At 41.9% G+C, this 14,474-nt stretch overlaps 1 protein-coding gene across 7 annotated transcripts in view; it reads right to left on the bottom strand.

The window, feature by feature from the left end:
- ST3GAL6 (ST3 beta-galactoside alpha-2,3-sialyltransferase 6) overlaps positions 1-14,474 on the bottom strand; it is a 72,613-nt gene that overhangs the window by 39,527 nt on the left and 18,612 nt on the right. For 3 of the 7 annotated variants that reach the window (XM_017731968.1, XM_017731970.1, XM_017731966.1), the window contains 2 exons: positions 14,380-14,474; positions 669-849 (listed from right to left, as the gene is read on the bottom strand). The exon at positions 14,380-14,474 is cut by the window's right edge and continues 51 nt beyond it. The gene's annotated coding sequence lies outside the window, so the exon portion shown is untranslated. Of the gene's footprint in view, positions 1-146; positions 617-668; positions 850-951; positions 1,129-14,379 lie in introns of those variants that run through there. The other 4 variants (XM_017731973.1, XM_017731969.1, XM_017731965.1 and 1 more) reach the window with 4 other exon arrangements.

The raw sequence follows: 14,474 nt of genomic DNA, 5'->3' as shown, positions 1-14,474 counted from the left end.
CGGGAAGGCGGGGGGCGGCGGCACTTCGGTTTCTGTCGGGCTCATCCCCACCGGGAACCAGCTCCTGGCTACGCCGCCGTGTTAATATTTTTTTCCCGTAAAGTTCCCAGGAATCTGTGGGAAAGGTCTGGGACGTCTCATCTCACCAGCTCTCAAAACCGATTAGAATTGTGCTCTCTTAAAAGGAGGCTTGTAGAGGCAGAGTCCATCCCGCTGGAAATTCAGTTTAATTCCTTGAATGCTTTCACCGAGGAACACGCTGATGTATTGAAATAGCCAACTGTGCCTTTCAATACGCAGTAATTTACATTGAATAATAACAACGTTGTTGGCAGCTGCTGCCATCAGCATCCACCTGAAGGAGATTTTAATATTGAAGGCATGCATACAGATTCTAAATGAGCTTAAAGCTAGAAGCTTTCCCGTCTGAAATGACGCAAGAAGATCAAGGAACGGTTAAGGTTGGAAAAGACCCCGAGATCCGTCGTGCCCAGCCGTGGAACGTCTCCCGACAATCGTCACATGTCCCGCGGCAGAGACGCCGGCAAACTCGGGAAGAAGCACTTCCAGCGCACCCAGTCCCATGGGTTCAGACACCATTCACAAGATCCTCTCAGCCTGTGCAAGGGTTTAAAGCTATACTTGACAAAGCAGGGGTGTTCACTTACCGGTTGTCAACAGAGCAGCCTTTTTTATGTTTAAATCATCTCAGAGAAGAGGACAGAACTCGTTGCGTCTGCTCAGGGCCGCCCAGGCTGCTGCTGCAGCCTCTGGCAATTCCAGCCCGGTTCCCGCATGGTGGTGCTTACGACAGGGTTCAAGAGGAGGGCTTGTTCAGCTGAGCCCCATCTGCAAGAGAAAACGTAGGAGGAAGCACGTTGTCTGTTTAGACAGAAATGTTGTTTAGCGCAAGCCTGCTGAAATTCCTCCTCCATTTATACCAAAGCCTACCAGGGGGAGGAGAGACTCACGTAAAGAAAGATAAAGCAGTGATACGTCTTCCCCGCAGCAGTGAGCCTGTCTTTTCTGACCGATTTCCCGGCGAAGCTGCAAACGCTCTTCTTCCTTCTCCTCCCCCCTCCTCGGGCCGGCGGCAGGAGCCTTTCCCCCGCCCCGACAGCCCGAGAGGGGGTGGGAGACCTGCGCTGCGGGGGGCAGCGAACCACCCCCAGCCTCCAGGAGTTACCATCTAACTAAGAAACTAATCGTCACCGTGTGTGTGTGTGGAGGGGGGTTGGTGGTGTGAGCCAAGTAATCTGAAAGCCTCTGCACTAAGTTCAGGGGCAAGGATTCTCCCTCCCCGAGTACCTTCGCCGCTTACCACGAAACCCCAGGGCAAACCCTTCAGGGGAAGAACTGCCCCCTGAAGAGCTGCTGCCGGGAGGAAAATGAAACCCCACCGAACGCAGGCGGGAGTCATTGGGCTCCTGGAAAATCTTCTCTCGGTACCTCAGCACCCAAGCGTTTGAGGCTAGATTTTGCTATTTCAAAAGAAAGTTAATAAATAATTCTGCCTCTGATAAAGAAGGTGAAAAAATGAGTTTGTTTGGAATCCTGTGCTGCATCAATGCTGTATTTTTCCCAGAGGAGTGTATCATGCTAGAAGAAATCTGAGGGGTTGTTAATAATTTAGTTGTCCTCTCCTGTTTCTATCTTTATGATCCTGACCACTTCCAATCTGAAAATTTTCTATATGATGTTTCAGTGACCTCACAGTATGTTTTTAGCATTGTATCAGAACAAGACGCTTCCTTGATTGGAAAAGCAGCTCCTGTTTTTTGATGGCTGTCTCTGGGAATGACCAGAGGTGGATTCTGTACTCAGCAGCAGTTTTCTACAGCCTATGTGTACACGTAATAAAAATAACAGACCAAAAGCTGGGAAATTTTGTCTATTCTTCAGGGACTATCCCAATCTTTAGCCTGCTGAGATGACTTTCAATGTGTTCTGGGCTGGGAACCAAAGTTCAGTCCTCTGTAATTTGTCTTCCCTTGAGCTGAAAATACCTTAGTACTTTCCCCCCTCTCCCAAGAGGTTCCTCAGGTCTACACCCTTCACATCCTGCCCTTGACAAAACCAAGCTTCTTCCAAGTATATAGCTAAATTATGTGCCTTCTAAAGTTAGTTTATTTAACTCTGTTATATCTTTTTCCCATTAGCTGTCAGCTCTTACCCTTACCCTTCAATTCACCTAGGTCATAGACACACACAGACAATTAAAAAAAACCATTAAGGTTGCACAACAAAGGAGTCAGAAGTTAGGATATACTAGAAGACGGATTTTGTGACTTCATGTCAGTCCCCTTGTTCATATGTTTCACGACAGTCTTAAATTATGTAGTCCAGTATTATTTTGTTCTGGCCTTGCTTTATTTTGCAAAGCCTTGTCTTTGTTCAGGATACAGGATGGACTCTCAGGATGTGCCAGATTTTTGCAGAACAAGATGTTGGGACTATTCACCACAGAAGAGTGTAGGAAACCTTGAGGAAATGGATGCTATTCCTGCCTCTGTTCTGGACAGGATGTGTGTGCTGCAGCTGCATCTTTTGTGCATGAGTTCATGGGCGTGAGCTAGTTTCACACTGGCTAAGGTGGGTAGTGGTAACAGTCAAGCAGGGATCTCTGGGCAGGCTGAAGGGCACAGGAGGAAGAACACAAACATACTGTGGCCAGGACTGAGCCATGGCTCAGAGGCCAGCTCAGGTTATTGGTGCACCTCTGAAGTGAGTTAGACACATGCAATGTTCATTCCTGTGGTGGTGCCATGTGGAGACTTAGAAGTCATTTGATTTTACAGTTGGCTGCAAGTTAAGTGCTTGCCAATTTTCTCGGAGTCTTGCACAAGGCATCTAATTCTAGGAAGGGCTGTGCATTCACAATAGCAGCCCAAAATCCAGAGGAGATACAGTTTGCTCACAGTTTTATTCCCTTCCATTTAAGGCAGTGTGTGTAAGAAATACAAAGAATTGCACCTAAGGTAGCTTTATACACCTTTATCTGGAGTAAACTGCAGTACATTTATCAAGTAATATAATAATCTAATTTGCAGCAACGTAATTTCACTTTGGTTTCTTCTGGCAACTGTAGCTGTCCCACACCAGCAACAGAATGAAAGCTGGTGTTTATTGTCATCTAAATCTGTTGAATTTAAATTCAAGGATTCAAATGGCAATCCGAACAATTAATATAGTGCAAAAAAAGTTTGGTTCCTAGTTGTTTTCCAAATAATCTGCACAAGCAGGAAGTTAGCAACTAATTTGCAGCCCAATGAATTTGTTGGGCACAAAGTTCAAGGAAAAGATAAGGAATCATTGGGATATAGTCTATTGCAAACAAATTATTTGACAACAATAAGAATCTTTCAAAATGCTTTTGAAATAGATGACTAGCAGAAAGTCAAATGAATGCTCCTGCAAACAAATAACAATGCATGAGACCAAAAAGTCAACAGATTTGCTCTTTCAGTTGAAAATCAAGACTCAAACTGAAAATCAAGACACAAACCTCTTCCTAAACCAAACATTAAAGCAATAACTAAAATCTGAATGAAATGTAGTCATATTTTAGTTCCAGGAGAAACCATGTACCTGCTGAGCCATTACTAAACTAAGAAAATGTTGTGGCCTCTATCCCAGCTTGGAAAATCAGAGAAAAATAAAGAGGAAAATTACAGGAAATGGAAGGGGAAACTGTAGAACATGGGAAAATCAAAACTGGAGAGAACAAGGAATAAAGAGAATGGAAAGTTGCAGCATCACAAAAGTGATTTCCCCATCAATCCAGTAAGAAAGATGACTAACCAAGCTGTGTGTAGGCAATGCACCATATCTATCATACACTTCTGGTCTTACTACTGAAATGCAACAAAACTGTCACCCTTCATTAATTACTCTGGGAGATGAATGCATTTATAGAAATACATACTGTCACAACATCCTTGTGGGTCCCTTCCAACTCAGAATATTCTGTGATTCTGGGATCCCTTCTCCACCCATCTTCTAGCTTTACTACCTACCACCACAGGCTGATCTTAATCTTTATGTCACACCATGAGAACTGCCCTGAGTCCCACACACGCCCAAATCTCTGCTATTGAGTTCCAAAACCTGTCTCAGCACAACTCTGTTTTATACGGGTTCTCTCAGTCCCCTTGCCCAGGTGCTCGGGGCTGCCCCCACGTGCTCTTCACTGCACTTACAGTTCCAGTTGTAGTAAGCACCAGTCCTTACATAGCTTTAGTCACCAATCTGTGGTTGCATGATATTTCTTTCAGAGACTCTTTGTCAGGAGACAACTTGCTGAAGCCTGTCCCAGGAGCTTTAAAAAATCTGCTTAGTGGTTGTAGCACATCTCATCAGAACCCACAGTATTTGTCATGAGCTCACAGCATTCAACCCCCACCTAGTTTGAGGTCACTTTTTCAAGACCTGGTCAACCAAATAACTACATCAGGCTGTAACTGCTTTTTTAGTCCCCAGGGCCTGCCTTTTCTGGGAATTGCAAAGTGCTTTCTTCTGCCCTGGGCTGTGTAGTGCTCCGCTACTCAATCTGGGAGACAGGACACCAGCAAACAAAACATGATGGCAGGAAATGTCATGGAGATAACCAAGGTAGGCTGAGACAGCCTCCCTTTATTTTTACTCCAGTAAAATGCAATCTGGAGTGGTGAGCACATTAGGAAGTGCTATTTGCCAACCAAAGTGAAGCTCTTAATGCATGTGTTTATACACAAGCATCTACAAACCCATAAAGAAATACATTATCTAATAGGCATTAGGCATTCTTTTGCTTCATTAGGCATATGCAGAGGAAGAAATAGGTCAAAGCACATCCACTTGCATTGCAAACAAAACAGTGGGAAGGAAAAGGGAAAAGGGTTTGAAAAATTACAGAAAATGTGTCCTGAGCAGCTTGTGGTTTTCACCAGGTCAAGAGCAATATTAAACTTCAGGTTTCACCCTACCAATTGTTCTCTTGTTTCCATTTAATTACACTGTTATATGGAACTAAAGTTCTCCACCTGTCCCTTCATCCTCCCAATGGATGGCAGCATACTGTGTGACTCCACCTCTACGTATTTTCAAGGATAACCTTGAATACTGAACCTTGATACTGAAGCTTCCTAGCACTGAAAGCAGCAAAGCAGGCAAGAGCTGCTGCTTCCTCCCCTGGCAGGAGACAAACTTCTCAAGATCCAGTTCTCCTACCCATCTGCCTGGGACATGGCAGTCTCCTCCCTGTAGCTCGCAGGCATGCAGTGGACTGCTGTTCCCAGAGGATGTCAGCTGTAGCACCTGGCACAAGGGAAATCTGGGAAAAGGAAAGGTGGGGTGATGCGCAGTAGGGAGTAACCAGCTGAGGGGCGTGGCAGGGCGGTGGGAGACCCTTATTTGCAGTCTGCTGCTAGATCACAGCCCCAGTGCCAAATGCAGGAGGGCTCTGAGCTTAGAGAGAACAAGAAGTTCTTGATCCTGTGGCTCTGGGTCCCTACCCACTTGGCCTGCATGCTTGGATGACTGACATAAGCTGCTTTTGGAAGATGAAATACTTGCCCTTTTATGATAGCTCTGTCAATCCTACAGTACCATGCCAGGACCCACTCTACTTGTATCCTTTCCAAGGAGAGGCCTGCATGTAAGATGCCTTTGCCATTTAAAGCACTGCTTAATGCCATTTCTTTCTCTGTGCATTTTATGAAAAAGACTTCCCTGTTTTTCCTGCTGGCTCCCCATAGCATAGCTTCTGATTCTGGCCTGCAGACCCCCAAGTTTTTGTCCTGTCCTGCTGGCTTCACCTGTACAGCCAAGTCATTATTAGAAGTGCTCAGGCAGCTACTGCAGATCTCAGATATGTAACCTTTCCACTTCAAACTTTTGGCCCACTTCTTTGGCCAGTGTTAACTGGCCTGGATTTCTTTACTGGTTTGCTGCCAAAAATCTGGGAACAGGTGCACAGTTTTTCTGCCAGGTACTCTTCAGACTGGGTCTTTACTTGAAAATATGATGTAGCAAGTCAGTACACAAAACAGGGCTATAAAAGCAATACAAATAGCTATAGTTAGATTCCAGGGAGAAGGAGGGTGAGAAGTTAGGTGAGCCACTGTAAGTCAGAAATGTTATGACAAACTGCTAGAAGCCTTGTCATATGTGAATGCTTTTTCAATAAGACACAGACATAGGCTGAGAAGAAGAGTGCTTTGCATGTTTCTTACTTTTAAGACTTCAAGTTGCACTCAAAGTCTTGGATATAGGCAAAATGTGGGAAATTTTTAAATGCATTTCTTTCCATGACTGACTTACCCGCTTACAACTCCTGCCAGGTAATGCCCATGGCTAGTCAGCAAATGGTCACTTGTCACAGGTTGGAAGGATCAGTAGGAACCCACACAAAACTGGGCTGGTGGCACAGGAGATAGAATCCTCCCCTCATGGCACTCCAAGCTGAAAATAAAATTCTATGTCAGAAAAGGCTGGTTGGTCTTTGTAACTCAGGAGAAAAATAGCTCATGGATCAGACTTCTCTTTTTTACTGCTCTGCTCCTGTTCCAAATGGAAGCTAGACCTGACCCACATAAATATGATCAGCAGGCCAATATCCAAGCCATGTGCAATCTTAGTACAATACTCCTTCTATTTCAATGTTTAGCCATTTCATCCATGCAAGTGGAAAACATCGAATGATCTTTGCAATTTATTAAAAGCCATCTGTCAGTTAACTCACCATCATTTAATTCATCATAAAATTCCCCATTGTACAGAAACAGGAAGCTCCACTTCCAGCAGCCCAAGCCACCTGCTCACAGCCTCTGTTTTTTGGAGAGTGGTTGTTTTTGATTTGGACACATCATTGAAACCTGGCCTTTCTTGTCTGCAGCTAAAATATAATGGTGCAAGAAGAGGTCTGTCACTGAAATGTTATTATAGAAACACTACTGGGAATTGTGCCATGACCAACTTTAACTTCCCAGATACTATTTGGGAAACAAATGCTTCTAATAATAAACTTGGGCCCAGCTAGTCATGTGTGTGATAGCTGCCAGACTCCTTCTCAGTAGTCACTGAGACAAGAAGAGACAACCTCAAATTAGGAAGTAATGAAGACACTAAAAGAGAACCAGTCATAGAAAACTGCATTGGGCTGAGTACTCAGCAACTGTTTACATTTCCATGGACAGAATAACAACCATAAGCAAAGGGCAAATGGTCAAATTAAGGAAACTCACTAGCAAATTTACCTAGACTGAAGAGCTGGAAGACTTGACTGTGGAGGGAGATTGGAATTTATCAAAATAATTTATCAAAGATACAAAAACCGTCCCAATGTATATATTCCTGGCAAGAAAAAAATCTTATTGGGAAACACTTTAGACCTGAATAAATGGGGAAAAAAAAACCCTAAAAACACTTCAGAGAGGTTCTTAGGAGTCAGAAATAGTAAACAATCCTGGTCAACAAAGATAGCTGTTGGGTAGAGACGCATAGGATTAAGGCCACTTTTGCCAAAAGTCGAATGAGCTGGAACATGCAAAACATGATTGAAGTAAACAAGAAATAAATCTTCAACCACTCACAGAAAAGGAGAACATGCCTTGGATAGTATTTCCCTCGTAGAGGCAGGGAAGCAGTAATGCAAGTGTACAAAACTCTCTGTGGCGCTTCCCCCAGAACACAGTGTAAGATTTGTGCTCTCACACTTAAGAAGAAAGCAGTTCTGGAGAAGATGCAGAGAAGAGTTACATCGAGAATGGACAGTCTGTCTGGTTAGAGCAGCTAAACAATGCTGGCAGGAGAACAAGGGGATACAAACTGACTGTGAATTTAACAAATCCCTTGCCATAGCAGAAACCTGCATACTTGTTGGTACCCTTGCCATGCTTTCTGCCCCTCTGTCTGTGGCACATTATCCTTTGGCTCTTCGGCCTTTCTTTTCAAGTTTGTTTTAAAGCACTTGAAAAGACCCTTGGCACAACATAAATTGGTGGGGTGTGAAGGAAATGTTTTATGGACATTTTTGAACAACAAACTCCCTGTGCAAAGTTGCATGGCCATGCCTCATAGGGTGGGATTCACCCCATAAAATTGGCATCATTTAAAGCCAAATGCATTTCACCTTTCTCCTTCTTCCCTTAAAAGCATGGAAGGCCTAAGTCAGAATAGTCACAAATACACACACAAATAAGAGCTTTTTGTAACTGGACACTGCCTGTAGTAACCCAGCTGATAAAAGGCTGCAAACTCACACCTTCTCTTACAGAAGTAAAACCAGAATTAAGTAGCTTTCAGTTATATTACTCTCGCCCTGGCACAGCAGATGTTTGCATCATTACTTGTGCTTTTGAGCTGGTTGTTGAACTTGGTATTGACCATGTGGAAGTATCTTATCTCCAGCAAGTACAAGTGAAGCCCAGCTGTCACTGCAACAGAAGTGAAAACCAGGCACTGTCCTTCTATTATTCACAGCTAAAAGCAGAATCCACCTCATTGCCTATTTTCACAAGCACTTTTTTTTCTTCTGAAGATTCTTCAGGTTTTGTTTAGTTCTGTTTCTTTTCTTCTTTTCCATTTTAGTAATTGGGAAGTTCAGTTTTCTTTTCACTTTCCTATGCATCTGCTCTGAACCAGAGCAGATTCTTGCTCTGCAGGCATATAGGAAGAAGGAAAAGGTAATTACAGAATTAAATTACCTGTGACAAATGGCTTCACTTTGCCAGTTTATGCAAGTTGTCCCATGAGCTAGACCAATTTGGGTAGCACAATATTTGGGATGGTCAGAAGTCTCTATTTAAATCAACTCTAATGTACATATGTGATAGTTATTTCAAAATAATTCCACCTAAATAAATAGCTCTGTAGGAGCTTGGTAGGAGCTGCCAGGAATTAGCCTTGTACCCCCACAGCAAACAAAGACAACCTTGGTGGATGGTTGCCAGTAAGATTTGCTTATATATACTTAGAGCTGAATTGATAAACCAGAGAATGCTTTATAAAGTGACTACCTTTAGGTGATAGAAAGTTTAATCCAAAATCAACAGTAGAGTTCACATCCCACAAGTAGATATGTTCTTGTAACTCTCATCATGTTGAAGGGTCATCACCATAAACATGACAATTACCACTGTGCCACTGTTGCTGGCAAGAAATCACAATTGGTGATTTACAATAGAGCATAACAGAGATTATGATAGAGAAATTTAAGAGCAGAATCTGAATCGTTGATGCTGCAAGTCAGGAGGTCCACTTTATTGGAGAGAAGGATCCTGTGACCTTTGCAGAAGAATGAAGTAGCACAGGTTGCAAACAGTTGCAGAAGTTCCATGCCTTTCATTTTTTGAGAGAAGCAGAGATTATCTTTGCAGCAGTCATACCAAGGATTAAAGACTTATTTTCAGAAAGAAGAGGACTCATAAGACTTTACCTTGTCCAGGCCAAGCTTTTTTGCCTTTACTCTTTCACATGTTTCCAGTTTTCTACTCCAACAGCCTGTTCTTCTTCTGTTTATCCAGTGCTGTATCTGTTTGTGAACAGTGTTTCAGCATAGTAGGTAACACAGCCTGCTTTCTGAACAGGTTTTCTCCCATCTAAATGCCTGCAAAGTGGATGATTACTAAAACCTTCATACCAAATTAACTATCACTTGCTGCTAGAACTTGCCTGATTATTTTAGATTATCCTAAGATTTATCAAAATGTCTTTCAGTGTTAAGCAGCTTCTGCAAAGTGAATGCAAGTGCATGATGTCATGTGCCATTCTAAGTGGAACCTTACTGGTTTTTACAAACAACAAAGGTGATTTGTTTGGCCTCTTCAAAACACATGTTCAGTCATGTCTTGAACCAAGACACCAAACTGCTCCCACATAAATGATGACATACATCTTGATTTTTCAGGCCAGTAGGCAAAGACAGAGGAAGAATACAAGGCTATATGAAGGGACAGAAAAAGGGTGACTTAAGAAAACCTCCAAATTGTTGAAAAGGGGTTGGTTTGGTTTTTTAAAAACTGCACAGTTTTAGTTAATTTTTTCAACAAACATTACCTTCTTTTTGACAATAATTTCTATGTCCAAAGTGTCTGGAAAAAGACAGTTTGAGGCAACACTGCAGTTCAGTTCAGACACATCATGATTCAGATCAGTCCTCAGTTGCTGCGATCAGTGTGTCCTGTGGACAACTGTCAGCTGACTCTGACAGCATTTCAGATCTTAGGAATAAGAAGATCAGGGCAAACTGTAGCTGAAAAACTAAGGAAGGCAATCCATTTAGTTTTAAGCTGGTACGGATGTGATGTCACTGTGAGACACCAAGAGGCAGAAATTCTGTGAGAAGACTCAGCTGCATCTGACTCTGCAGCCAGTCACTGCTGCCAGTGTTCCCTGGGATGTTCAGCTAGTGTTATGCAGACTGCTTGCTTTTCCTCATCTACTGTTATAGTTGTTAGTGAACTTTTCATTAATACATTTTAAATCAAAATCAAGGGGCACTTTTCCCTTGGGATTCTGCTTAAACTCCTGCTGATTTACTCATTAAGATCCTCGTAAGTTCCACAGATAGACTTTGGGGAGTGCTTCCAGTGTCCAGAGGCCTGCAGTCAGCCTCTTTAGCAGATTTTGTTTTCTTTCAAAGTCAGGAATATTTGGAATCCTACAGATCCTGGCAGCCCTCTGAGGAAGGACTGTCCAGGATTTTAAGATTCCTTGCCCCCAACAGTCTAGAAATCAAAGAATCTCAGATGTTCCACTTCCTCTCCTGCCATCCCACTGCATGGGCTGAAAGGGAAAGAACAAATAAGCCCCAGCTTCTATGGCAAACCCACAGGCTTTTGAAGTTGGAAGACCACATTTTCTTAATCTTCCCCAGTCCTAATTTGTTGGAATCAGCAAGCCAACATTTTTCAGATTGCTGTTCTGTGGAGAGCTTAGCAATTATCTTTCATTGCAGTTTGGAATTAAAATAGAAATGTCAATTTTCAGAGTCATCTGTGATGGGAATTGACTGTTCTCTCTTCCTGCCTCTGGTTTGGGAAGCGTCAGAATTGTGTCTTTGGAAAGACAGACAGGAAAATACAAGCCTGAAGAAGAGGTAATTAATAATTGTCTGCAGATATTGCAGTGGCTAGTTTAAAGAGGAAAAGCATCTTATTAATTTAAAATTTGATTTTAAAAATATGCATTTCCAAAAACATATGCCATGAGAATAGAAGATATTTAAAGGAAAAAAAATATTAAAACTACATACAACTACAACTAAAAAATCACATGAAGATTTGCAAAACTGTATCTAGTATGACCACTGGTACAGGTAGTTTCACCTTACTACTTTAGCACTTTTTTAGGGGTCAGTTTTATTGAGAATGTTGGAGTTTCAATGTTTGGCTGTTGAGCTTATTAGACTGAGCAAAACCAGCTTTTCCTAAACAACAGGAGGAAAAAAAATATATAAAACAACAACCCACACATACCTCTGACTAGGATAGAACTTCTTAAACTCAAATACCATAAACTGGAATTCAACAGAGGTGTAATCAGATTAGTTACTCTACCAGCATCTTTAAGATAAAGTGTATCTACAGTCCTCAGAGGCAGTAAAGAGACAGCCAAGCTGATTTAAATACTGTACAAACAAACAAAATGCAGACTTGACCATCCTTGTATTGGTCCAAACCAATTCTACTCCCATGTATGTGTTTAAATTCTATACTATGGACTTTAAGAAACCTTTTTTTTCTTGCAAAGCAAAAAAATTAAGGATGAAAGATGCCCCACTCTGGAGTAAGGAGACACTTATTTGATCAGTATGTTCGATAGTTATGCCAGCAGAAAAGGAACAGACATTGCAAATACCAATGTAAAGAGAAATAAACCACCACTGGACTTTTCTTCCCCACCCTAGTTTGTAAAGCAATTCTTATTGTTACTGGTTCTTACTTTCAGCTAAAGGAGCTGCTTTTTCAACAAAATTGGTACAGGTTTCTTTGCAGGTTTCACCTATGCAGGATGGTGAGACTCACACTTACCTGGGTTGATTAGTGTGCTTCATCAACTATGGGGATAAATGGCCATGATACAGGAGTGTTAAAATGACAAAACAAAACAAACCCCAAACTTATTCATACATACAATACAATTTTTCTGCTATTTATTTGTATGCATGGAGTCTCAGCTGCATCTGATGGTTTATCTTGCTACACGTTTTGTTACAAAACACAGTATGGTCAATTGTCAGTAACAAATCTGCCAAAAATTTATTATGTAAAAAGCAAGACCCAAACCTAATTATCAGAAGTAATAGCACAGTTTTAGACTACTGGAGTATGTTTGATAAGTTTGTCTGTTTGTTCTGTATTTCTGTTGCGTATAAGCAAATCTTGATTCTGTAAACTTGCTAATTTGTAATTGCTTGCAGTAATTACTTGTAATTAATTGCAGCAATTTTGTAGGAAAATTTACAGGTGAATTTGCAGCATCTTCATTCAAAATTCATTTTAGTTGACTCATATGAATGTAATCACGAAAAAAAATTAATAACAACAAACCAAGGGAAGCAAGCTCAGTATTTAGTTACAGCTTTGCTCAAAAATGGACCATGACTGTTTAGAATACTGTGGCATTTGCAAGGAGAGTTCACTTCAGATAGTATGAGAAATGTTTTGTGGTGTGCAGGTAGGCATGGATACTGCTGGAGTGGGGAGGTGCCAAGTACCAAGAGGGAGTTCACCAGTGAAACTTGGAAATAGGAAAGGACGTGACTCAGATTTTCAAGAGCTGCCAAACATTTGTAGAAAAGCATTGCTAGGGTGACCTACCAAGAATTTGTCACATTCCCTTAAGTCCTGAGAAGGAAATCACTGAAATACACTGTTAATGTAAATAGCTACAAAACCAGTTCAGGTTTTCACTGTTTGAGTTACTCAATGAGCGTAAAGTTGCACTAATGATCCCTACAAATGAAAAGACCTTCAAAAAACAAGAGCGCTCTGGTCTGTGCCACTTGACCCAGCTGGCTGCTAATACCAACAGTGAGAGCCCATAAACACCATCTCCAGAACACCTTTTCAGCTCTTAGAGTCTTTCTTGTCAGGTGTCCCCACACACACCTCAAGAAAGGAGGAACTGCAATGAACTGAAAAGAAAAAATTTAAAAAGAAAGGCAGATAGCTTGTTTCTTTCTTGTTGCCGTGGTGCACTGGCTGGCCAGCACAGCCTCACAACCCAGGTATTTCTGTTTGAGCTTGGATCTCCCAGCAATGCCCACAGCAGATGGCTGATCAACACTGCTGAATAGCCAAGGTTTAAAGGAAGTAACGGAGGCAAAACTTAATAATCCTGGGTATTAACATTCACCCACGGAGCGGAAGTTCTGAAGGTTTCTGCCCAGGAAGTGGCCACCTTTAAGAAAGAGCTAAGTTATCTGGAAAAGCCTTAAGCTCTTCTTGATCTGTCTCATCTACTGGATCATGCTTTAGCTCTCTGTAATAAAACCACAAGACACAATCATGGGACACAGTCAAATACACACTTAAGGAACCATACACATACACTCATTATTCCCTCTCCTCCCTTCATTATGGCCATTTTGGGTTTTAAATCAGATGTCTTGGTTAAGGTACAGCTGGTATGCCACAAATTCCTTAGCAGTTGAAGATAAAATGAACAGAGAAGTCTAGTAAAGCTATTCTAGCTATTCCACAAACGAAAAGCTACACTCACTATGCACCAATTTGTTCAAATTTGTGATTTCTGTATTTACTCATACATGAGCTGCAATCTACCTCTTATGTTGGACAACTATTTTCTATGTGGATGCCTTTTCAGTAGTCTTGTTCTCTTTCATATTTTCTTGCCAAGCTCCCTCCTTTCTTTTCTACACTAAAGCATGCCCATTCCCCTGCTTTAGTTTTTCTCCTCAAGTATCTTATCCTTTAGTATCCTCTTTTTTTCTCCTCCTTATGAAAAGAGTAATATGTGCACAAAAGGCTTCTCTCCTTCTTCAGTCTTCTTTTCACCCCCCACATCCCTGATTTCTGTCCAGCTCTTCAGCCACTTGGACGGAGACTCCCCTGATCCCAGGATCTGCCCTCCAAAAAAAGCCCATGGATACAAAAGAGAAAAATACCCCAAAGAATTCTGAAAATGCTTTTGTTGTTTGGTACAGAATCTGTGAGCCTGATCTAAACCACTGAAAGCTTCCTGAAAGCCACTGAAGCACTTACTCTGAATTAGACTAAAAGGTAGATTTTACAAAGGGGAACAAAGTAAGAAGGCTTCTATAGATCAGCTCTTCTGTGAGTCAGCAAGCAGAAAGCTTGGGTTGCTGCACCCCTCTGTAAGCAGTTCTTGCTGGAAGGAGGATGGGGGTTGGGGGTGGAAAAGGAAAAAACTTACTTTGAGGTAGCTAGGTGTTCCCAAAGCCAATGACTGAGAAGATCTGTCTTTGCACAATTGTCCTAATCCATTGTTGGTTTTGCTGGCACTCTTTC

Source organism: Corvus brachyrhynchos, unplaced genomic scaffold (genome assembly GCF_000691975.1).
Source record: "Corvus brachyrhynchos isolate BGI_N302 unplaced genomic scaffold, ASM69197v1 scaffold3, whole genome shotgun sequence".
Lineage (NCBI taxonomy): Eukaryota > Metazoa > Chordata > Aves > Passeriformes > Corvidae > Corvus > Corvus brachyrhynchos.
Note: the sequence above shows the minus strand (reverse complement) of the source record. Positions and strands in the feature narration are given on the sequence as shown.